At 36.6% G+C, this 27,400-nt stretch overlaps 1 protein-coding gene across 2 annotated transcripts in view; it reads left to right on the plus strand.

The window, feature by feature from the left end:
- The window catches only part of Rubicon (run domain Beclin-1-interacting and cysteine-rich domain-containing protein rubicon), a 357,235-nt gene that overhangs the window by 96,548 nt on the left and 233,287 nt on the right, over positions 1-27,400 (plus strand). The gene's annotated exons all lie outside the window — the stretch shown is intronic.

Raw genomic sequence — 27,400 nt, forward strand, 5'->3', positions numbered from 1 at the left:
GTAGATGAATTTCATTGCTTGGCACGAGACTCCCACTAGACTAAACATTTATTTAGTCTAGAGACTAAACAAATGTTTAGTCTCTAGAGCAGAGTTTCCAAATTGTTTACCCTTATTCCATTCACAGTACTAATCTGTGATAGCTTTACAACTTTTTTGTGAGTGGAATTTACATAAAAATTGATATCACACTTCCACAGATATCATGCAGTTATGACTTAATTTGTATCACATAATATACCTTGTACCAAGGAAATTACAGGTTTGTATCCCATACACAGTTCATAGCTGAATAAGTTTTACTGAACTTAAAAAATTCAATTTAGAAACAAACTATTTTTAAAATTTAATTCATGAAATATACATTTTTATTTTCAAATTTAATATGACACTAAATGTTTTTTATGCAACCTAGCGTTCAAGCTTACATACAAATTTACATAATATTATTTAAGGAGATTAACAGCATAGACAGTACTAACCAGAAAAATACATTTCCATTATATCACCAAAGTTAAATTGGCATCATCAGGGGAATAATACATTAGTATCAATACATATGTGCAGGCACTTACATCAGTAAGTGAGAATGAACTGGAAAAATAGAGAAGAGGCCTGTAATCTTCACTTGCACCACCATTGGGTTTAACTCAGTGTTCTTTGCTATTGGGCTGAGTATCTGCGGATGGGAGTTACCCAGATGAGAGGCAGTTTAATGTAATCCTATTTGTTGAGTTTTGGATAGTTAGAAAGGACGGAAGAAGATTCAAGGGAAAGTCTCATGTTTAAATTTGATTTTAGATTTTATTGAAATTTGGTAATTTCCTGTGTGTGTGTGTGTGGGAGAGAGAGAGAGAGTGACTCCTACTCACAAAATGTTGTTAGCCTATGGTACATTAATACCATGATGTAAGCATGGTATTAATGTACCATAGGTTTAATTATTTATTTTTTTCATAATCTGGCAATCTAGAACCAAACATGGAACTTTTTGTTTAAACAACTTATGGCCTTTAGTAAGCTGGGTGGTAGTTGAAATTCATTTCCATCTCTAAAGACATTCACAAACTTGATAGGATTTGAACCTGCAGGATGCTGATTGGAGAGAGTTACACCAACCAGGCTGCCATTTAGAATCTTCTCTCTCTCACACACACACACACACACATCTTTTTAGATGTGTGTGTGTGTGAGAGAGAGAGAGATCATTTTTAGATAATTTGCAAGGTTACAAAGAGAAATTGTTAGACTTAGTTACTTAATTGCAGTAACTCCACTCTGGCAGCAGAATATAATAAAATTTGCTATCTAAGATGAACACCAAGGATTGTCTGTGAGATATATCATTACATGACGAATGGGAATATAAGCCATAATTAAATGAATAAAGACTAATTACAGATTTATTACTTACATAAAACTTACCTAATTACAACACTCCCTTTCACAGTTGCTACATATTATCACATATAAATCTTGATCCTTGTGTGCTTTCCTTTACATATTGCCTAAGATATTTGTCTCTCAAAAACTAGGAATTCGTTTTTGTTATTTTCAAATTCTATTTCCTCGTTCTAATCATTATTACTATAAATAAAAAATCATCCATGATGATCACTCCTCCCTTCTTCTATATGAGGTTGCTCATATATTTCTTCATCACCACCACTCTTGACATTCCCTGTCCCACATTAATATCCAACTAAATATCTCTTTCTGTCAGTCTCCATCTCACATCATACTGTCTAAACCAATGTCACTATTTTCCACATGAATCTTCACCTTGTGCAGACTTAATTCCCATGCTATCATCAGCAGCATTCCCCTGCTTTTCTTGACCTTTGAAAAATAGTGTAGCCCTTCCATTTCTATGAGGGAAAGTCAGATAGTTATAAACAAAAGAATTGGACATGAATAGCTTTCAGTATACATCACTAGGTAGCAACACAGTCTAAGATGATGCAGTACATGTAGTTGTCATGTACATAGCTTGCAATACATAGCTGTTTTCAGCTGTCTAAAATGGCTACCATGCTCAAGGAGTGTATAACAGGTGCTGTTGTGCATTTCTTGTGAGTAAAAGAACCTCCTGCAATGGACATTCATAAACAGATATGTCCTGTTTATGCTAAGAAATGTTTATCGCTAGGAATCCCAAAAAAAAACTTATGTGTAAGGTTTTTTTGGGGATTCCTAGCGAGTACTGGTCATTTTCAGAAGCATAATGAAAATGAGAATGCTACATGATGCTAGGAAATCTTATTGAAGCTTTGGGTTGCAATTCACCAAAAACATCAGCCTACAGAGGAGTATCGCTTCTTCATGATGATGATGATGTGAGACCTTATACAGCTACAGGAACCCTGAAGAGAATTCAAGAACTTCAGTGGGGACTCCTTTAACATCCTCCTTACAGCCCTAACCTTGCCTGATGTGACTTTTACTTGTTTGGTCTGCTGAAATAGCACCTTGTGGCCAACATTTTGCTGATCAGAAGGTTGAAAAGGTGGTGCAAAGTTCGCTGAGACAACAGACAAAAGAATTCTATGCTGCTGGTTTTGAATGACTCATAAGTGATGGGACAAGAGTATAAATGATGAAGGAAATTATGTAGAGAAATAACTGTTTTTCCAAGGTTCGTATTTCATTTGTTTTATGTTTTTTATAACCATTTTTAACTTACTGACTTTCCCTTATATTCCTTTCAGGATATCATCCTCATCCAACCATTTTTCACCCATTCCAACAATTTTTGGACAAATAAACTCAAAATGCTCCTGACATTTGTAAATAAACACAGTTCACTGTTAGGTCTATAATCCTGCCTACCATTTTTTGATTTCTTCATACATGCCCATGCTCAGTCACATTTATCACCACTTACTGCCTAGTATTTATGTTTCTTTACTGGTTTAAACTCATTCTTAGGTTTGATAGAATGAAATGGAATATTAGGTTTGAAAACAGCACAGAGGAACAATAAAATACACATTTATTGGATCCCTCTCTGTCACAGAGACATCAAGGATACAATCTTTAAATTGTAAAAGCACATACAAAAAAACACTCAATAAGTGTGGGGGGGGGAAATTAGACTGAAAATCTAAAATCGTGTGATGGGCATAAATATTATTCCACCCATTATTGTCCCGCTATATATTATTATATCATTATTGTTCCATCCATGCTTCCCTTTCAACTGATTTCTTTATTTTCCAGACCCTCCTGTCCAATGGGTTATTACAATGCTAAAAAGATTAACAAATTGTTTTTCCCTCCTTTCTCTTCACTCTCTTCTCTGTATATTGCTTTAAGACCTCACCTAAAGCTGACTGCCCTTATGAATACCATGAATCCACTCCCTCTCCTCTTTGTTCCAGGTGTTTACAAGGTTTGTTATTCTTGTAGATTATCTTATTATAGTCAAACTTAGAGATCTACCAACATCTGCCTAGAAGAAAACAAATGTATCTGCTGCCACAACTGTTGTCAATCTGGTCTAGCTAACCATACTTTGGATACCTTGGACAGAATCAAACTTAGAATGCTTGACTACAACAAATATAAACTTCAGTCTTTTCTTAGAATAAGCATCAAATATGGTAAACCAGTCTCATCTTAATAAATATGGTTGTGTTAAATTTCCCAAGATTTGAAAAACTTTAATTCTGAGGCCTCTCTTGCCCACCAGCTATGGCTAGCCAACAGCAACCATAAAGGATGCCCCTCATACAACTTTAGGCTTTTAGTCTATTTTTATTTTTTTTTCCACTTATTGCTTTGAGTGTTTTTAAGTGTGCTTTTACAGTTTTAAGATTGTATTCTTGATGGTGTCTCTGTGATGGAGACAAAATATAGGACACAATAAACTTGTATGTTATTGTTCCTTTGTGCTGTATTCATTCCATTAAACCTAATCACCATTTATGCATAACTTCTCAGAGTCAACTACTTCATTTACATTTCAGACCATCTCATTCCTATGCAGGCTATCCCCATATTTGCATTCACTACTGATTCCAGCATTTGCTCTCCAGCATTTGTTCTCCACCATAATTCCTGTTTCCTTCTGTATCTTTAAGGATTTGAATAAGCTAGATAGATGGGCAAATGAATGGGGGTGTCCGTTTAATGCAGCAAAATGTAAGGTCTTGAGGTTTGGGAAACATCGATGGGATGCTGCATACTCTATGGGAGGAGTTATACTGGAGGAAGTTGGGGAGACGAGATCTGGGGTTGATGATTGATAGAAACCTGAAGTTTAGGGGACACATTGCAAAGGTGGTGAAGGTAACACAGAGGATTGCTGCAATTATGAGAAGGACAGACACTGACCTGCAGAGATAAGAGGGTTATCATTCCATTGTATAAGTCTGATCAGACCACACTTGGATTATTGTTCTCAGATTTGGTCCCCAGGATTTGAAGGGGATAAATTAACTGTGGAAAGGATACAAAGACGGATGACAAAGATGGTTTCAGGACTGTACAAGGATAGTTACAAGGATCGGCTGAGGGAATGTGGACTGCAGAGTTTGGTGGATAGAAGAAGGAGAGGTGATATGATTGAGACTTTTAAACTGTTGAGAGGTGGTTACAGGGTTGACACTGGGGAGTTCTTTCGCTTGGTTGAACAGCGGGAAGGAGTGATGACAAGAGGCCATCCCTGGAAGTTACGGAAGGAAACTGTGAGCAAGAGGGTGAGGAGTGGTTTCTTTGCATGGAGGGTGGTTGAGCCGTGGAATGCATTGCCTGATAGAGTGGTGAGGACGAGAACAGTCAATGAGTTTAAGGAGTGGTATGATAGACTTTGTGTTTCTTAGGGGGAACCTCCCCTCGATGAGTCTTGACAGACTTTATGTTCTTGGGAAGGACCTCCCACGATGAGTCTTTTGACTCCATGGAGGCCTGAATAATAATAATAATAATAATCTTGCATTCCTGTTTTCTCATCCTTGTCTCTCGCACTACTACTTTTTCCATTCATCATCTCATCTGTGATGTTCAAGAAATTTTAGCTGATGAATAAAAATACCACAAAAGGAATTTCAGTTTAATTGTTAGTTTATTTATGTAATGTTTGTTTAATGTTTTCTTAAGTCATAAGTTTGTTTTTTTCCCCCTCATTGGCAACCTTTCTCCTTACTATGCTTTCATCATTCACTCTTTTCTATAACTTCCTGATATCCATCCTCACATTCTCCTTCTGTTAAACTAAATAATTTTTTCTCACAACCATCACTGCTTGCTTACTTCTCATATTCAAAGCATCATTCACCTTTTTTTTATTCTCCATTCTGGAAAACAGACCTTGTGAACCCATTCAACACATCTTTAATAATGGAATCACCATACCCACCACTCTACAATCATTCATCACCTCTTTTTTCTCTCCTCTCCTCTATTCTATCCTGCACTCTTTCATCCACCAAACTTGTAATCTTTCTGCACAGCTTTCTTGTCTTATGTCTCATCCTGATCAACTTGTCCTTCAAAACTTGCATTCTAGCAATTGCACTCTTTCACTCCTGCAGTCCCCACCTTTCCCCATATGTACATGTGTACTTTTTTTTGGCCAGATGCCATTCTAATAGTCAGCAGTTTGACCAAATTAGTAATATTATTGATTAATATGTAGCTTGCTTCTTTGTGTGTGTGTGTATTTGATGTAACAAATACACACACTCTGCTATATGACCTAATAGAAGAAACTTAAATGACTAAAACTGAGGGTTAGTAATATATAATAGAAAAAACTTATTTTGAATGTATGACTACTTTTATCTTCCTAGAAGACTTCATCAGGTGTATAACATTGAAACAAAGAAAAAAAATCAAAAATATGTATTACTGGAGAACAGTAGCTATAAATTGTTACAAAGGGATTGCTGATATTTGTAGACATTCTGAAGATGAAACTAGTCATTTATTCAAATAAATTACTATGAATGTCAAAACATTGAGTAATTTAGTTTGGTTTATGTTAATTATTATAGTTAATCCAAGGTGATAGTAGTCTCCATAATTTTGCAATAATGTAGTTATTATTAGTCTTCATTTTCCAGGGATGGTCCTCTAAATTTTAGATCCTTATCCACTATCATCCCAAGATTTATTTCTTTGACCTGCAACAATATATCCCCAACAAGAGTAAATTTTGCATCCAATTTTCAAACCTTACACCTTGCAACATTGAACTGACATCCCCCACTCTTGTACCTATTCCCTCAATCTATTCAAGTCTTCTTGTAAGACCACAACATCTGCTCTACTCCTCATAGCTCTTCTGAACTTTGTATCACCTGCAAATAACTGAATATTGCTATTCAGTTATTTGCAATCTTCCCCAATATCATTAACTCGAAGGTTAAACAGCAGTGACCCTAGAACATACCCCTGAAGCACACGACCAGAAACTTTCCTCTTCCTGGATATTACTCCCTCATACACAACTTGCTGATAACCATCAGATAGCCAATCTTCAATCTAATGCACCAGTCTAATATCCAGTCCCATTTGCTCTAGTTTGACTGTCAACTTATTATGTCCTAACCTATCAAAAGCTTTTGCAAAATCTAAGTATGCCACAGTATATCCACATCCCTTGTCCAATGCAACTGTCATCTTATTGTAATAAGTAAGTAGATTATTGAAACAAGACCTCTCACCAGCAAATCCATGCTATCCATCAAAGATAATACTGCTGTTGCCAACCCAATTTTTGATCCTGGTTTTCACTAGCCTATCCACCGCTTTAACCACGACACCTGATGCACAGATTGGCCTATAATTTGATGATTGAGTTCTGTCACCTCCTTTATGAAGCTGTACAATTTTGCCTTCCACTCCTTTGGAACTTAATCCAATGTGAGACTCATATTAAACAAATATATCAAGGCTGACATCAACTCCCTAGCACATTCCTTCAAAATACATGCTGATATATCATCAAGTCCTACAGCCTTATCAACATCAAATCCAACAGTCTTATTATCATCATTATATCTACTCATCCATCCTATCCTAGGACAGGTTGAGCCCCCCCCCCCCTTACCAAGGAGGCTTACAGCTAATTAATGCAACTGGGTCGCCACTTCTTGCTGCATACCCTAAGGGCACTATTTCTGACTATAGTCCATGTGTGTTCACCAGTTGTAAACGTGTGTTCACCGGTAAACACACACGTTCACCATGTGTGTGTTTACCTGTTCTGGGGAATGAAAAACCCGAGTTTCTGGGTGAAAAACCTCCCCTACCCCTGTATGAGACCAGTTAGCTCACCTTTCGTTGAAAAAGACCAGATAAATGTTTCTCATGTCACTGACATGAATCGAGCCCAGGTCTTTCCAACCAAAGGGCTTCATCTATACTGACTGAGCTACAGAGGCTCAGTCTCAGTGACAGAACTCAAGCTTATTAATATCAAATTTGCTCAATTTCCGATATACCTCTTACTTATTCACAGTCAGTCTTTCCTCTTCATTATCCACTGCTCTCGAACTCTTCGTGATGTCATATTCACAAGGATGAAAGACCTTTATGAACTGCTCATTAAATATCTTTTGGATTCATCAACTAACTGCTGCTCATACTGAACTTTTGCTACCCTTACCGATTGAGTCGCCCTCCTTGCCTGTTCTTTGTTTTGCAATCCTTTTCCCTCTTCCATTCTGTGTAAGTAACCATTTGCATTCCTCATAGAGTTGATTATTACCACTCCTCTTATGTTTCCTCCATAATGTCTTTTTTTCTATATTGCATGCTTAATCTCCTCATTCATCCATTTCACCCTCACCTTATTTAATCTTCTGACCTTTGGAATACATGCAGACATTGCTTCTACCAGATAGTTCTTGAATATCACCCAGGCAGTATTGATCTCCATTCCATCTAACACCATTTTCCATCTACAGCTACAGTCTCCTGAGCTTTGCATAATCACAAGCCTTTTAATTACACATTAACCTTTCCTCACAAAAGTCCTCAGACTGCTAACAACCACCCAGATAATCACTTCGTGGTCACCCTTACCAACCGTAAGGGTAACCACGAATTTGGATTTGATCTGATGATCTTGGATTCGATGAGATCATCAAATCCAAGATCTTGAATGCTCATGTATCCTCTATTACATACTGCCTGAGGTCATTGTCCTTTAAAAATTCAAGAAACTAATTTTTTTTTTACTTCCAGTTGCTGTCTCATCATCCCAGTTTATATTGCCATAATTAAAATCACCCATAATGATCACTCTTTTCCTATTTGCTTATACATTTCCTGGTCACTACCTTCCATATTACCAGGTCTATAGCAACATCCAACTAAGTATTTCATTCTATTTATCTCATACTGCCTCTAAAGCACTATTTCCCCCTTGCATCTCTACCTTGTATTGACATAACTCTTTTTCTATCATCAGTAGCACTCCACCTTCCTTTTTACCATTTCTATCTTCATGAAATACAGCATACCCTTCCATCTCTATTCTTGTTAGGATGTCATCCTCATCCAACTGTGTCTCAAAGTTTTTCCATTTGGTTATATCATAAATTAAAGGTGCCAAGAAATTATATTCTTGGTTTAATCCTTTATCCAAGTGTAAGCAAACAAAGTTTGCACCTGAAGTATTGACAGGGCAACTCTTATATAGAGGCTCTAATGACTTCACATTACTTGCCTTAGTATCCCATAATGCAAAGCACATCTCCTTGCAGACATGTATAATGCTATGCATTATGGGAAAGGTCACTCACTACCCAGACCGGTTTTGACCTTTATTGAGGTCTCATCAGTGGGAGCCAGACCTAGAGGTGATACCAAGGTTGAAATAATGCAGAAGTCATATTTTCATATATGAGTATCCAAAAGTGTCACACTTTATTATTAAAATACTCTGGATTAGAGATAGTTGTTGGAAGTTTTTCCACTTGGAGAAATTATATTCTTGGTTTACTCCTTTATCCAAGTTAAGCAAACAAAGTTTGCTTACACTTACTTCAACTTTGGTATCACTTCTGGGTCTGGCTCCCACTGATGAGGCCTCAATAAAGGTCTAAACCAGTCTGGGTAGTGACCCTTCCCATAATGCATAGCATTATACATGTCTGTAAGGAGATGTGCTTTGCATAATGGGATACTAAGGCGAGTGATGTGAAGTCATTAGCTTCTATATACGAGTTGCCCTGTCCTGCAAATACTTCAGGTGCAAACTTTGTTTGCTTACACTTGGATAATGGATTAAACCAAGAATATAATTTCTTGGCATCTTTAATTCACAACTGTGTCTCACTTATTCCACTGATTTTTGGGTGAACAAACTCAATCAATGCAACCATTTAATTTCCTTTGTTTCTAGTACTTCTAGCATATGCATACAAATATAAAAGCTCATTCCTGGATCTATAGCAGTTTTCACCAATACCACTTATTAGATGTGACTTCTCCTTACCCATTGCAGTAGAGGAACTTTATGATATTAATTGTAATGTCATATGAATGATGCAGTTATTTCCGTATTTTTCGTGATCCTTGTATATTTATACCCAATGATGTTGTTACTAAATTAGTCCGCCTACACTACTAATGTACTATAGATTTACAGCTCTTTGTGGGTATGGGTCACATAAAAATGAAGCACTTGAACATCAGGTTGGAAATTCACAACTAGTTATATTTTAAAACGTAACACTTATAAATGGAGGCTTACATTTTTAGTAATTCTCTTATATATGCATTTTTTTTTTTAAATATCTTTCTGATATCAGTTGCGTCTTTTCAGACTTATTTAGCTCATATACAGTCATAATCAAATTCCAGATGTGAATCCTCAAGATGTTCAGAATATACTATGACAGTACTACACAATTAAATTTATATTATTGTTAATATCCTGCCAACAGTTTACCTTTAAATTAGTCTTTCACTTGTTCAGCACTTCAATATGATCAGATCTAGGATGACTGTCTTCTAGGACACTTGTGACTGCATCAATCCACCTATATCTTGGTCTTCCTCTGAGTCTTTCTCCTGCCATCTTGGCATTAAACACCTGGTTTGCTATCCTTTTCCCTCTTCCATTCTGTGTACGTCACCATACTGCCTTAGATTCTGCTCATATATCCTCTTGAATGTTAAGTGTGGTTTCCTTCATAACATTTTAATTTTTAATATGTTTCTGTTCATTGATATAATCTGCTACTCCCCTGATTTTTCTCACAACTCTTGTATGTGGTCTCTAGTCTTTTATCACATGATTTATTTCTAACCCATCTCTCAGATCCATAAGTAAAAATTCATTTGAATTTTCGTTTTGTATAATTTATTTGTTATTCCACATAAATTTATTAAGCTGGCAACTCGCCATTCTGTTGTTTATTTCCATTTTGGTATGCCATCTTCAAAATAATTGTGCCAAAATAGTTTAAATATTTTACTTATTCTGTGGATTCTGCATTGTGAATTCAGTGAAAGCCTTTATATTTTTCATGCCAAATTTCAGTTTAGTTAAAGAAACTTGGAGACTTCTGCTGGATTTGTTTAGGAATGCATCACCTGCATTAAGCAGAAAGCTAACTTTGATATCTTAGATTCTGATGTCAGGTTTAAAGGCATTTCTTTCATATTGTAATCTATATAGATAATGAATTGAGTTGAGATGAGATGGAATGCATCCTTGTGTTATACCTGATTTTACACCAGACTATCTTCCTGTACTTGCTTCAATTCTTATTTCTGACCTACAACTTAAATATGTATTGCTCTGTATAATGTTCTGTTCACTCTATATAATAGTAACATTTCAAACAGCTTTTCTATTGGCAACTTGTTTTTTTCATGGTCTACAAAAACTTAAGTATAGATCCTTGATATATTCCCACAATTTTTCAGCTAATTGCCATAAAGTGAAAATCTGATGCTGACAATTTCTGATTCACTCGAATACGTTTGTTCTTCAAGTTTCACTTCCACAACTTTTTTTTAGTCTCAAGTGTGCTTGCATAAATCTAACCTGGAAAACTTATTAGAGAATTCCTCTGTGATTCTCACATTCAGTTTTATTTCCTTGTTTCTAGATGGTGGGATGATTTCAGCTCTACTCTGATCTCAAATTCAACCTTCTAACAAGGCTCTGAATCATGTAGCATTGCCACTTAGAAACTTTTATACTTCAGAATATTTTTTGTTTCAATTTTCATGTCACCATTATTTCTTCCCATTTCTAAGCTTTTTCATTAGCCTCCAGAACATTTTTATCACCTTCCTAATATTTATCTTGTATTCTACCAGTCTTTCTGTGACTGTTGTTTAGCTACTACTATTACGCATGGCTTAGTGCTTAATGTTTTTCTCTGTATTTTCTTAGGGCATCTGCTGACTTACTAGGAAGAACTTTCGATATGCTTTATTCTTTTCCTGGACTGCCTCTTTAACTTCTTGCATCCACCATGGACTCTTTTTTTTTCTATCCTTACAACTTCACTTGCATATCTTCATAGCTGAATCAGTCAATGTTTTTTTTTTTGTTTTTTTTTTCAGTTTGCCTGAGACTCACTCTTAGGTATGTTTCTTTTTTGAACTCTTTCTTGAATAACAATCATATAGTTGAATTTACAATTCACCTTTAAAGGCTGTCCAACCTTGATTCTTTTTAGAACTTTCTTTTATATATATATATATATATATTATTTTTTTTTAAGTATGACATTCATTTTTATCCTGCCTAAAACTAAATGATGATTGCTTCTAATTTGAAATCCTCTGTATCCTGAATCAGCATGAAATATCACTATCAGTGATAATATAGTCAGCAAGACTTTATTTTCCTTGTGTCTTCATGTTAATTTGTGCATATCTTTATATTGAAACATTATGTTAGTTTGATGACTGGTCCATGCTGTGAACAGAAATTAGTGAATGCATTTCATTACTTATCCTTTTCTCTAGATTTCCAAAAAACTTCTATGTATGTGAGATTCATTTCCTGCCCTTTTGTTTAGATCTATAACTAGGATCAACTTTTCAATATTCTTTATCTGTAATGATTTGCCTTCTGTAGTGATTCAGTCCTCCATATCTTCCTTAGGAAATCCTTCTGTGGGAGAATACTCACAAATAAGTTTTATTATTCATTTTCCCATTTTCAAATTCCTACATAACTATTTGAAATTTTCTACCATTCATCGTCATGTTTGATGTTGAATGCTGTTGTTGTCATCTTTTGCTTGATCACTTTTTTTCCAAATGTTATCTGTATTTATTATTTGGTATAATCTCACCTGTTTTAGTTTTCCTCTCAGTAACAGCAGTTATGTCAATGTGGTACTTTTCTAGTTCTGCCAGTTTTGACTTCTTTTCCATTCTTCTTTTGTTGATGGTGCATATCTTGTATTTTGCTGATGTTGTTGAGTTTGTTTCATTATCTGACTTTACACCGTTCACCTTGATTCACTGCCGAAAACAGTGCGGGCCTTATGAAACCAAATGAAGTCCCAGCTGGCATGAAATTTCATATATTTATGAAATATTTGACAACACTTAGTAGTTTAATTAGCAGTATATAAATCACTGCACTGAATTTTGAAATTAAATTATTACTGTTTCATATTTGTAGAGTGAAATATTTAGAGCTGGCCATTTAAATGATTTTTTTATTGTTTAAAAATGCTGCATGATATTCAAGAACTATCTAGTATAAGCAATATCTAAAAGTATTCCAATGGTCAGAAGATTGAATAAGGTAATTGTGAAATGGATGAAGAGATTAAACATGCAAAACAGAGAAAAAAGGCATTATGGAGGCAACATAAGAGTGGTGGTGGTAATAATCACTTCCGTAAGCAGTACAAAGACCAGGCAAGGAAGGTGACTCAGTCGGTAAGGGTAGCAAAAATTCTGTATGAGCAATTAGCTAATGAAGCAAAAAAAAAAAAAAAAAATCCTAGGCAGTTCTTTTGATATGTAGCTGGCAAAAAATAAGAATGACTATGATAGGATGATATTTATCGGAGAAAATGGTATAAGGACACCTGCTGCAGAGGAATACAGTTCAGATATTTAGTGAGCAGTTCACAAAGGTCTTTCATCCTTCTCTAATTGTGACATCATGGTCACAATTAGAGCTTGAAAGCAGTAGATGAGGAGGAGCAACTTGACTGTGAGTGAGAAAGAAATATATAGTGAATTAAACTTGTTATTAATAAGGCTGTTGAACTTGATATGTCACCTTGAAGCAATGTACCATGCAGTTAATATCTGCGTTGACATGTTTATTTAATACGAGTCTTACACTGGGTCAAGTTCCAAAGGAGTGGAAGGAAGGAAAGGAGGAAGGCAAGATTGTGCCACTTCATAAAGGAGGTGACAGAATTCAAGCATAAAATTGTAGGCCAATCTGTGTGTCATATGTTGTGGCTAAAGTGTTGGAAAGACTGGTGTGAATCAGGATCCAGAATTGGGTTGACAGCAATGGTATTATCTTTGATGGACAGCACAGATTTGTAAAGGGAGGTCATATTTTAGTAATCTGCTTACTTATTACAATAAGATGATAGTAGTATGATGTGGCAGATGGATACACAGTAGTATACTAGACTTTACAAAGGCTTTTGATAGATTACTGCATGATAAGTTGATAGTCATACTAGAGAGGATGAAGTTGGATATTAGACTAATGCATTGGGTTGGAGATTGGCTGTCCAATAAATATCAACAAGTTGTGTATAGGGGAGCGATATACCAGGAGAGGAAAGTCACTGTGTGCTTCAGGGGTCTGTTTTAGGGTCATTGCTGTTTAACCTGCATATTAATGATATTGGGGATTACAGCTTTTTGCAGATGATGCAAAGTTGGGACAAAATATGGGGAGTAGAGTAGATGGTGTGTCTTTACAAGAAGACTTGAATAGACTAAGTGAATAGGCATGGGGGGTGGGAATGCCAGTTCAGTGTTGCAAAATGTAAGGTTTTTTAAAATTTGGAAAACAAAGATAGGATAGAGAATTTATTCTTTGTGGGGATATATTGTTGGAAGTGGAGGATATAAGAAATCTTGGGGTGATGGTGGATAAGGATATTTTACCAAAATTGTGAGGATAACACAATGAATTTTAGCAACGATACAGAGGGCACTGACTTATAGAAGTAAGGTGATTCTGGTTCCATTACATAAGACTGATTAGGCTACATATGGACTACTGGGCACAGATTTGGTCACCTGGTTGTTCAAAAGGAAGAAGAGATGTTGGAGAGAGTCCAGAGGCAATTGACCAAAATAGTTTCTGATCTCTGGAATGTTGAATATTAAGAAAGGTTGAGATTATACAGTTTAGTCTAGTGGATAGGAGGAAGAGGGGGAGGGGTGATATGATGGAGATGTACAAGTTAGTAAGGGGTTGTTATAGGATTAACATTGAAGAAGTTTTTCATAAAATGTTTCAGTTGTTGGAGAGACAAGAGGTCATCCCTAGAAGCTGTATAAAGAAAGTGTGAGCAAGGGAGTGAGAAGCAGGTATTTTGCATGGAGAGTTAATGAATGGAATGCATTACCTGAGAGTGTGGTGTCTGTAGAAAATTTTAATGTGTTTAAGGCAAAGTATGATGAGCTATGTGTATGCCATAAAGGACCTCCTAGATGAGTCTGTGACTCCATAGGGCTCTTAGGATAATAATAAAAAGCTATTTTGCTTGTTTCATGGTGAATAAAATATTGTACAATTCAGTTCATTAATTTTGGATGTAGCCTCTCCTGCCATGAGGTACCACTAAATGGCTTGTTTTGTTTCAGCATTGTAACAAAAATGCACGTGGAGCATCACATCAGTCTGCTCAGCTGTTGTAAAGTAATTGAAAGCATTTTAAAGAATGCCAGGAAAGTTTTCTGAAGGTTTACAGGATTATATACTTGAACTCTGAAATCTCTACATTCTTACAGATAAAACTTTGTGACTTTAATTGCAACCAAAAAAACCTTTTCTTAAGTCTAAACTGAATTTTACTTTACTTCAGAAAACATAAATCAAACATTGTTGCCATTTTTAGGCAGTCTTTAAATAATAATCCTTGAAATTCTCAAGTATTATTTAAAAATGAAAACTTTTCATTAAAAGCTAGAAATCCAAATATCAGAAGGATAAGTTGTTTGAATTGCATGTGAATATGCATAAGTCAGGCAGCCCCAACTTCCCTTCCCTTTATGTGTCATCTCCTATCCATGATATAACTCATGGTTGACTTCTGGCATCATGACATGTGGTGAGTACCCTATCTCTTTCGAATATTGTTGTAAGTATTCCTAACTTTAAATCCGTGTGAGTTCGTGGGGCCAGTTTACGTGTTCTGGGGGACAAAAAATCCCTACCTCTGTATGTAACTGGCTAATTCACCTTTAGTTGAAAGAGACCAGATAAAGTCTCAGGTCATGGAAAGGAATTGAACCCAGGTCTTTTGGACCAAAGGGCTTCTTCTATACCAACTGAGCTATGGAGGCTCTCAGCCTCAATTAACAGTCGGAATAATAACAAAAGTTCTTTCTATTTCATTCTTAAAGTTCTCTAATTTTTGAAGGTCAAATGCACCTAAAGATTTTTTAATTAACTTTTTTTCTAATACAAATCAGGATAATATGTTTTTGGAGTACTTTGCATTTATTTCTGATATACACACACACACATTGCTTGGAAATAAATCAACAGACACCATGGCGTGTGTGGAACAAACAGCCACGATGCCCACCTTAATAAGATATAGGACTTATTTTCCACAAGCATATTTATTTATTCTTATGGCAGAAGGAATATAGAACAACTACAGGTTAATGTCCAGTCTGCAAAGCCAATCCAAGGCCTCATCTGTCTCCTTGTGGATGTCTTGTAGGCCACCACCATGAAAATGGCGCCTTGGGCAGTCGTTCACAATATGAGTAATTGTCTGAGCCATGGGAGAACAATCACAATAAGGGTGGTCTGACAGCCCTCATTTATGTAGTAGGTAGCCATATCTGCCCTGGTTAGTTCTGATCCTGTTGATTGATGACCAGATCTTCCTAGGAAGAGCAAAACCAGACTGCAGAGCACAGGGATCTTCTTTCAAAGATTGTTGGACCAGTATTCTCTCCACATGTCAGATGTTGATGGCAGGGCAGCTGAAGAGAGAGAGAGTTCGTCCATGAACCAGAGAGACTTTCTAGATTTTAGGGGAAGACTAGATTGATTTATGACAGTCTGGTGCAAGGGCAGGAGTGAGTTGCTCATTGCTTTATTAAATTCTTTAATCGAGGCTTGTCTTCTCCGTATGTTTGGTGGAGCAATGTTAGATAGCACAGGCAGTCTATCTAAGCATATGATAGTGATCAATGGGAATTTTGGACCATTCTTCCTGTAGGCATGTAATGAGGTCCTGGACTTGCGTCGGATAATGTCCCTTGACATTATCCGACGTTTCAATTCATCTCACAGATATTCAATAGGGTTTATATCAGGGTTGTGTTGTGACGACATTCAAGTCCACAGACCGCGCAGTTACAACAGCAGCAGCCTTATGTCATGGTCATTGTCTTGCTGTAGAAATGCCACAAGGTAGAAAGTACTGCATTGTTCAGTATGTTTAGATTCCTCTTGGAGTTCAGTGTTCATGGTTACTGCAAACAGAAGTCTGAGGCCAAACCAGGAAAAACAGGACCATACCATCACACCACTACCTCTGAATTTCATAATTGGAGTAAAATTCTGGTAAAATTCATGCACTGGGCATCTGTACTACACCCACACCTGTCCATCTGCTCAGTAGCATGACTCATTGCTCCACAACACAGTTTTCCACATTCTGCTGTACACACTCTTTGCATCACTGAAGACAACTCTACATGTTGGTTTGGGTAATGTGGGGTTTGCATATTTTTGTCGTACCATGGAAACCCATGTTGTGAGCATCAGTTCTGAATGTTTTTGTGCAGATTTGTGTTCTAGTTGATGCCTGAAACTCTGCATTCAGTGCATCCTTCATAGCAATGCACTGTCACGTTCTATGAGTTGTTCAAAAGGTAATACAGGTAACCTTCGTATAACGCAGTTTGATATAACGCGGTCTACAAATTGTAGTAACCCTTGTTCAATGCAGTTCTTATACAACGTGTTTTCAATAAAAACACGGTCTACAAATTGTAGTAATCCTTTACCTTTTTGTATATTTTACACTGCGTGACTTTAAAATCAAATTTTATTTTCATGAAATTTGAGTCTGCCCGTATCGTGCATGTAGTTAATTTTATATTTTATATTAGGGGAAATACACGCATGTACGTCAGTTGGTTACCGTATAAAGTCTTTATTGTTGAAAGTTGTCTTTGTTTTCTGCTGGGATAGCGCATTAAAAACCATAAGTGTGTTAATCTCAAGCTGAGCACTTTATTTTCTGGTGAGTTACATACAATATGTAATGCTTTTTTTTTATGTAATTTTTTTTTTATAGTAATGGCCACATACAGGACTTTTGCGATATCATTAAAAACGAAATTAGTGAATTAATTGATGGGGAAATGGATTTAAATGAAGAAGGAACTGGTACAATTAATAGATGACGTCGAACCAAATGGCAGGGAAAGTTCTGCCGAAGATTCTGATTTTGGTGAATCCGTTAAAGAATTCAGTTTAAAGAAATTAGCAGAAGGATTGGACTTGGCAAGAAAGTTAAGAAGTTATTTTACGGATAATAATCCCTCAATGAAGAGCTCTGGAAAATTCACAAGACGATCGGATATTTGTTTAGCTCCATATTATGAACTTAATAAAAAAATTGCAGCATAGTGGTAAGCAAGGTCTTATTACTGGCTTCTTGATAACTAACCAGCCGAAGTATGCAATGAGAATTATACAAATGATGTCCAAGAGATTTCAAGTGATGATGTCTGGACATTCGTAAATAAAGAACATCTATGAAATGTTCGTTTTGAAGACAGGATGACAATTAAATTATGCACTTTATTTTATTTTGCCTAAAACATTTATGCATTATGGGCAATGAAGTTAGCTTACAATTTGTATTTTTATAAGTTTATACTATGTATTTTGTTTCATAGTTTGTGTTTTCTTAACTTACATGAATTACTTGAATTAAATAAAAATATTTTTTGTTGGATATGTCATTGTTGTTTATATAATTAAAAAAAAAAACAATTTTGGAACATAACTCTACATCTTTTTATGTGATTTGAGTCTCGCATAACGCAATTTATATAACGCGCCATTTCTGTGGAACCTAACATCCGCATTATACAAAGGTTACCTGTACTTGCAGTTGATACCCTGCACTTCCATCTCAGGATCGTATCACTGATTGTTCACCTCGGATGGTCAACAATCAGTGATACCTCGAGAGTCCAAAGACTCATCGAGGGAGGGCACCTACAACTCTCCGTCTCCACCACTCAGTTCACCAATTACACCAACACCATCTACTGCCCATCACCACCACCACCACTAGTATTTTCACAGATAATCACAAACATCTATGCCCACGGTGGGATTCAAACCCACAGCCTTTTGGCTGGAGAGCAGATACGCTAACCACTCGGCCAACCAGGCTGGGTGGTTAGCGTATCTGCATATTTATATTCACAGTACTTTTTTTTTTCTTTAGTATGAATTTTATTATATCATGTTTTATGTCTCAATAAAAATTGTTGTTTATTAGTATTATTGATTGTCTTTCGATGTAACATTTTTCTGAAAATGTAAGAAATTACTTGTAATAATGAAAATTTTTACTCATTTACCAATAATTGGAAAAATTTGTAAATTTGCAAGTAGAAAAGCTGTTCAAAATGTTACTTGTATCATGTAAAGAGGACATTATATTAATAGCTTTAATGGAACATGTGCACTAGGCATATTGAAGTAAGTTTCATGGCTAACATATAACAAAAATTATATAGAATTTATTCAAGACTTCCAGTATATTTCATCCAATGTTACATGGACATCATCAGAGAGATAGACCATTAACTACATTTGAAAGATGAATCAAAATAATGAGTCATAAATTGTGCATATACAGTGGTACCTCGACTTACAAACCACTCGACATATGAACTTTTCGAGATATGACTTTTTTCATTTCCCATTTTGACCTCTAGATACGAACCTAGACACCAGATACGAACCGTGATACTTTTCTTTTCAAATGAACTAAAGCCTATTTTACATTATACTTTTTTTTTTAACTTTTTCCCCTATTACTAGAAACAGGCTTAATGCAGAGTACAGCACCAGCATATATGTATGCACGTTTAGCTGAGCATGCGCTGAACCATCTCTAGTGTAACGATTGTTGTTACTACATCATATTTATCTGAAATACAATGAACGCTGCACGTATTTGCTTTTTTGTGTATCTATTTCAGTATTTGTGTAAACAAACAATACTTCGTGAAGATTTTTTTTAGGTTTATATTTATTATGCGTACTTAGGTATTTCTTTTTATAAGTGATATGTTTTATTTTAGCTTCACATTTATTTTCTGAATAATCTACCAGGTAAGCGTCATTTCACTGATCAGCATTTATTTTCAATATGTGACCAAAGAAAAAAGAAAGAAGAGAAGAAGAAGAAAATCACAATAGAAATTAAGAAAGAGATTGTGGAAAAATATGAGAAAGGAGTCAGGCAAAGTGATCTGTGCAAGCAGTATGACTTGTCTAAATTCACCATAGCTACAGTTGTCAAGAAAGCAGATTTTTATAAGGCCAAAGGAGTATTTATCATGTCATCTCAAAGAAATAAAGTTATGGAAGAAATGAAAACTTTACTGCTCATCTGGATTAATGACATGCAACTGAAAGGAGATAGTGTATTTCAAAACATGATCTGTTTTGAAATACACTATCTGTGCAAGATCTTTCACAGAACTTGCCATCCACTAGCAGTAGCAAAGAGTTTAAAGCTAGCAAAGGATGGTTTGAGAAATTCAAGAATAGACCTGGTATCCATAGTGTTGTTAGACATGGAGAAGGTGCTAGTGCTGACAAAGAAGCCGCTGAAAGGTTCGTGAAGGAATTTCAGAAACTGATGCCTAAGAGAACATTCATCACTAAGGAGGAAATAGCATTGCCAGAACATAAGCCAATGAAAGACAGACTAACTTTGCTTTTTTGTGCCAATGCCAGTGGTGACCTGAATTTAAAACCTCTGTTGGTTTACCACTCTGAAAATCCTAGTCTTTAAAAAGCAGAAAGTTAACAAAACTCAGCATTATGTGGAGAGGTAACAACAGGGCCTGGGTAACCAGGCAATTCTTCTGTGAGTGGATGACAGAGATCTTTGTTCCCACAGTGAAACGGTATCTACAAGAAAAGGGTCTACCTGAGAAAGTTCTTCTTATAATGGACAATGCTCCAGCACATCCACCACAGTTGGAAGAAGATTTGGATGAAGAGTTTAATTTCATCCAAATTAAGTTCTTGCCTCCTAATACCTACAACCAATAGCTCAATATGTTATTTCCAACTTCAAAAGGCTTTATACGAAAGCTCTTTTCCAAAGATGTTTTGAAGTTATCACTGACACAAAATTAACCCTCAGGGAATTCTGGAAGAATCACTTCAATATTCTTCATTGTTTGCATCTTATTAGTCAGGCATGGGAAGATGTTTCTCTGAAAACTCTAAAATCAGCCGAAAAAGTTATGGCTTGACTGTGTCCGAGAAACTGCATTGGAAGGACCTGAAAGCGAAATTGACATTGTAGATACAGTTGTCTTCCTGGGCAAGACCATGCATTTGGAAGTTCATGAAGCAGATGTAGAAGAGCTGGTAGAGGAGCACAATGTTGAGCTGACCACTGAAAAGCTACATGAGTTAAGAAGAGAGCAGGAAAAAGAAAGGGATGAGGAGGAAAAGCAAATGTCTTTAGAGGATGAACAAGACAGCAACAAAAAGGGAGCAATTCCAACAAGTGACATAAAAAAAATCTTGCAGCACTGGGGCAAATTTCAAGAATTGGTTAGCAAGTGGCATCTGAATCAAGGTGTTGTTTCTAGAGCCACCAATATCTCCAATGACAATGTCATTAATCACTTCAGAAGGGTGTTAAGGAAACAACAGATTCAGTCAACATTGGATAGGTTTTTTATACCTCCCTCACCTAAGAGACAAAAAGAAGCAACTGATGACAACAAATCGAAAACTCCTTAACCACAAAACCAGCCACAAGAAAATTGATTTTTTTTAACAATTTAATGGAAGATGATTTTCATACTAATCATGTAAAACCAAAGATTTCGTAAATAAAAATTAATATGTAATGGTATACAAAATGCATATTTATAGTGTAAAAATACTCTTCACTTTTCCATTTCTTTGCATTTTCTTCATTTAGCTGAGAACAGTTTTTTTTTTACTTTTTGGATTTTTTTTTTAATTTTTGAATCTGGGAACAGATTAATTGATTTCCCATAAGATAAAATGGAAAATTGGGTTTCGAGATACGAACTGCAGTCAGGAACGAATTAAGTTCGTAAGTCGAGGTACCACTGTATTAGTTTGTGTCTCGATTGCAACTGAAGTATACGATATTACACTATTAGTGTTCAAAGGAACAATTCTATACAATATATATGCAAAACTCAAGGTAAAAGCATTGTTTATTAAATATACTGCTGTACATTTCAGTCTGAAATTAACAGACCATCGTCAGTGGTTTAAAAAACATTTGTTACAATTTAGAATGCAAATGATTTATTTGAAATAAAATGAGCCACATGATGTTAAATCGCTAATAATGCTATGCTTTAACTGAAGAAAATGTTAATCATAACAGTGTTGTGTGTGTGTGTGTATATATATATATTGTACAGAACTATCAATATTTATTCAGTTGTATTTTACAGATGAAACGATGGTGTATCATTAACAACAGGCTATGTTATTATTAGGCAGTTACTTAATTACTTTATATTTATTCAATAGTCATGTATCGCAATTCCCGCCCCCAGATTTCCATTTATGGATGTGTGAGCCTTTCCATTCTGCTGGTTGTTAAATACCACACAGGAATTCAGATTTTGTATATATATTAGTACTAACGTACACTATCTACCAATAATTGTCCATACACTTGCCATTTGAAGTTATGGAACATTCCAGGGTTTGTTAGCAACATAAAAACCAGTGTATACAGATAGTAGGAAGCAGTATTTCATTGTAACAGTTGAATACAGGTGGTATGGCAACACCACTTAGGGACTTTGAGAGAAAGGTGTCATCAAGAGAACTGTCACATTGGTGGCATGTCCATACATGCCTTTCCGCTCAACTGGAGCATCCAAATTCAACAGTCTGATGTGATCTGCTGAAAATGAATGACACGGACAAGAGAGTGTTAGAACAGGTGGCACACAAAAACCAGCTACAATCGACACAGACCATCCGCAATGAGTTCCAGAGCACCAGTAACACCATGGTGAGCACTAATACTGTACAAAAAATTCCATTTACTGAGTTTTCACAGAAGAGCAGTGGCACACAAGCCAAACATCACATCAATGAACAAGGTGACTCTTTTGGCCTGGTGCAAAGAGCATGTGAGCTGGGCAATTGACCAGTGGAAAATACTCTGGAGCGACGAATCAAGATTCACCTGTTTCCAGTCTGATGGCAGGGTGTGGATGTGGAGGCAACCTGGTGAACGCTTTTTACCCCACTGTGCTGTACCCACAGTAAAGTTTTGGTGGAGGAGTAATGGTGTGGAGTACATTCAACTGGTTTGGAGTGGGACCAATGATCGTTGTCCATGGTACTATGAAGGCTGCTCAGTACGTTGATATTCTAGATAATCAAGTGCTGCCTACACTGGAGTTTTTTATGGAACAGACCCGTGTTACTATCAGACGATAATGCCCCCATGCCACCAAGCTGCAGCTGTTATGAAGAGATGGGTGTTAAACGACTACCCTGGCCTGCCTAGAGTCCTGACCTCAACCCCATCAAACACCTGTGGAATGAATTGGAGTGGCAATCGAGGTCCAGAGCAGCACATTCTCGATCTGTCGCTGAACTCAGTGCTACTTTGATGGAGGAATGGAGACAAATTCCACCCTATATCTGCTACATATTGATGGAAAGCCTCCCTCAAAGGGTGCAGGAGGTGATCAAAGCCAAAGGTGGATATACCCAATATTAGGTTTTGCATGCTGGTGTCAATTGTAAATTGCTAAAGTGTCCAGACAATTATTGATAGTAGCGTATTTTCATATGCATCTTTTTGCTTTACTTAAATTGTGTGTTTTCTGCACCCAATAAATGCATTATAAACAGATGTATTTTCTGGAACTGAAAATTTGAAAGAGAATGTCAGGAAAAATGTGTTTAGTACTGCAATAAATCTGTTTTGCTTGTATGAATGTAGCATAATCTGTTGGAGGGGAGTGTTTTTCATTATGAAGTGTCATTCCAATTGTGTCTAATTACAATAATTATTGCCAAATATATAACTTTGAGTATTCCTGGAGCAAAAATTAAGAATATAAAGGAAGCAATTCAGAAACAGAAAAGAAAAGTAAATGATATCATAATTGTAGTAGGTACTAATGACTTAACTAGCGATAAGTTCAGTATGAGAGTGACATGAAAGGGTTGTTGGAAGAGGCAAGAGTGAGAAAGTGAAAATCGTCAATATTTTACCTCAATATGATAAAAATGAATTAAGAAGGACTATGATGGCAAGCAATTAGATGCATAGGCTATGTAGAAGGAATGGATGCGAGTTTTTTGATGTGTGGAGTGAGTTTGAGGGAAGATTGGATTTCTATATGAGGGATGGCCTGCACCTGAATGTGTTTGGTATCAGGAGTCTAGAAAAACTAATAACTGGTATGAGCCCTAACACACAGAGTCAGGGAAACTAAATTATAAAGCGACAATGTTATATAACTGTGTTAATAACAGGAATGGGCTTTGTCATGGAAATGTTGATGACGAGAGAACAATTTTGACTTTGTGTTCATCCGATTCGGACCCATCGAACGTGTACAAAGCTGTCTACGTATATAAAGCACTAGAGAAGAATAGAGATCTGTGCAGACTGCAGACAAGAGTATACAAAAGAACATGCATGTAGATTATTGTCTGTACATGAATGCTAGGAGTATCAGAAACAAAGCGGTAGAGTTGGTTGCCTTAGTTAGTATATTGGGACATCAGATTGTAAGCATTAGTGAGACCTGGCAATCAGAATCAGGCATACTAACTGGTATCGAGTGTCAAGGGTACAGTAATTTTAGGAAGGATAGAGAGGATAGGAGAGGAGAGGGCATGCTGCTAATGATATTGGATGACTTGAATTCAGTTAGAGTTCAGACCTATGATTGTAGTAGTAGTAGTACTACTACTAACAGTATTTCATCTGACAGTGAGTTTGAAGCCATCTGGTGTGAAGTGGAATCTAACAAGATCAATTACGTAGTGGGATGTTGTTACAGACCTGGTGGATCGTTTGCTAGTGATGAAGAAATGCATCACCAAATAGACAAAAGGAGCATGAAAAGAGTAATCATAATGGGAAACTTTAATTATCCAAATGTTGATTGGGTAGCAGTAGAATCTCGTGAGAAGAATGAAAATGCATTTATTAAGCTGCTGTGGGACAACTTTCTCAAGCAGCATGTGACAGAAGGAACTATTCTGCCTCCAGTTGGTGACAGTGATTGTGCAGTATTCACTTCAGAAGTGACCAAGTTTAAGAATGTTCCATTCAGGAAAGGTTACATGATGAACTATAAAGCAGGAAATTATGACCAACTGAGGAGTATACTGAGTTCAGTGGAATGGGATCGGTTGATGGATGGGAAGAATATTGACGGTGCATGAGAAGCATTTAAACAATACTTAAATGATGTGATATCCGAGCGTGTTTCGAGAGTTTGAAGAATAAATAGGTAGGAGTCAAATGAATGTGTAATCTTATTAAGCAAGAGATTCATAAGAAAAGGATGATGTGGAAGGAATACCTTGTACATAAGGATGCTGTGCGTTATGAAAATTATAAGCAGCAGGCTAGAATAGTCGCAACTGTTGTACGGAAAGCAGAGTTTGAGTATGAAAAGAAACTGGCTCTGCATGCTAAAGACAATCCACAAGAATTGTATTGATATGCTGCAAGTAAAAGAAAGAATGAATATGAAAGAATAACTTGTAAATGCAGATGGCTTGAGGGTTACAGATGCAGAAGAGGTTGTTCAGCTAATGAGTGCTTATTTTGTTAAAAGCTATCCACCTGGTGTATGCGACATTGAGCTTACTGCTACGGTGAATCTCTACTTTGCAATGAGCAACATGGGTTTACTAAGGGAAGGTCATGTTTTAGCAACTTGCTCACATTCTATAACAATGTTACCATTGAGCTAGACAAGGGGGAATGGATACACCATGATACTTTTGAATAAGGTCCCCCCCGAATATACGGTTTACCAAAAATCCACAAACCTAATTCCCCACTCAGGCCTATAGTAGATGCCACCAATGCACCTTGTTACAGACTGTCTAAACAGCTGGCCAACTCTCTGTCCCCCCTCACCGGAAATTCAGCTTCCTATATAAAAAACTCGACCCACTTTAAAGCCCTCACAGAAAATTTAACCTTGAATAATACAGACATATTAGTAAGCTTTGATATCTCCTCCTTGTTTACCAATATTCCCTTAACTGACACTTTATCTCTCTTAGAAAACGTTTTTCCCTCTGACATCTTAGATCTCTTTTCCTTTGCCATCAACTCTGGGTATTTCGCTTGGAATAACAAAATCTACAAGCAGATAGAGGGAACCGCCATGGGCTCACCCCCCTTGCCAATTTCTATATGGAAGATTTCGAAAAACGAGCCATAGACTCAGCCCCACTCAAACCTTCTATCTGGCTAAGATATGTAGATGATGTGTTCTCTATTTGGCCTCATGGCCCAGACACGTTAGATTGCTTCCTTGGTCATCTCAATAGCCTACATCCAAGAATCCAGTTTACTATGGAAAAGGAAAAGAACAATTGTTTACCCTTCCTAGACACCTTAGTCACGCGCCTGCCTAATGATACACTTGCCTTCACTGTATACAGAAAACCCACACACACAGGCAGATACATTCACAAACTCGCCCACCACCACCCCTCACAACCATATGGCATCATTAAAACCCTTACCAAGAGAGCCCACAATCTTTGTTCCAGTGGAACCGCCCTCACTACTGAGCTTAACCACATACACAGAACTTTCCTCTCCAATGGCTACAGCGAACACAGCATCAAAAAAATAATCAATTCCTCCCCCATTCCCCGTCCCTCTCGTCAACAAGAATTTAAAAATGCCATCACCATACCCTACATCTGTGGCACTTCGGAAAAAATAGCCAAGATACTAAAAAAGTATAACCTACACACAGCATATAAGCCCTACCGCAAACTGGCTACCCTTATCCGTTCTATGAAAGATCAGCTCCCTCCTCTCTCTCTGCCTGGAGTTTACAAAGTACCCTGTTCCTGTAAGCTTGCGTACTTTGGACAGACAGGCAGATCAGCATCCATCCGCCTAGAGGAACACAAGTCGTACATCGTTAAACACAACTATGGCCATTCAGGCTTGGCTGACCATGTTTTGGACCACCCACAGAGTATCATGGAAGAAAACCACCATGCTCCACCACAGCAAATTCAAGAAAGAGAGACTTTTCTTAGAAGCAGCAGCTCTCAAAAACCAACCAAATCTTAACAAATACTGTTGCATTAAGCTTCCGAAGATTTGGGAAACAGTCATCACCAGAGGTCCCACCTTACATTCCAGGCCACCTACAACTGCCCTTAGAGGGTGCTCCACCTAGATAGGACTTTATTGTCACCCACGTGGTTGGGCTTAGTATTGTAAGTTTTTGTGTGCATGTTACATTAATTGTCTTTGTAATCCCCGTAGATGTCCTAGTGACTAGGACGAAATATAGGAAGTATTAAATTCTATTTTAATTCTTTTTGAGTGTTGTAAAAAGTCCATTAAACCTCCAACATAATTTTGAATAAGGCTTTTGACAGAATACAGCATGGTAGACTGTTGCATAAATTGGAGAATATGGGTTTGGATTATAGAATATTAGCATGGATAAGAGGATGGCTGACTGACAGATACCAAAAAGTGATATATGGGGAATGTGAGTCTGAAAGATTTAAGGTAACCAGTGGCATACCATAAGGATCATTGCTTGGTCCACTGTTATTCAATTATACATTTATGATATTGAGAAGGATTTGACAAGTGACATACAGCTATTTGCTAATGATGCAAAGATAGAGTAATCAGGAATGCTGCTGATATGCAGTACTCGCAGAATGATTTGAATAGGCTGGAATTGTGGGCATGGGAAAATAAATGTCAGTTCA

This window comes from Typopeltis vanoorti, chromosome 21 (assembly GCF_054136105.1).
Source record: "Typopeltis vanoorti isolate ZY-2024b chromosome 21, IOZ_Tvanoo_1.0, whole genome shotgun sequence".
NCBI lineage: Eukaryota > Metazoa > Arthropoda > Arachnida > Uropygi > Thelyphonidae > Typopeltis > Typopeltis vanoorti.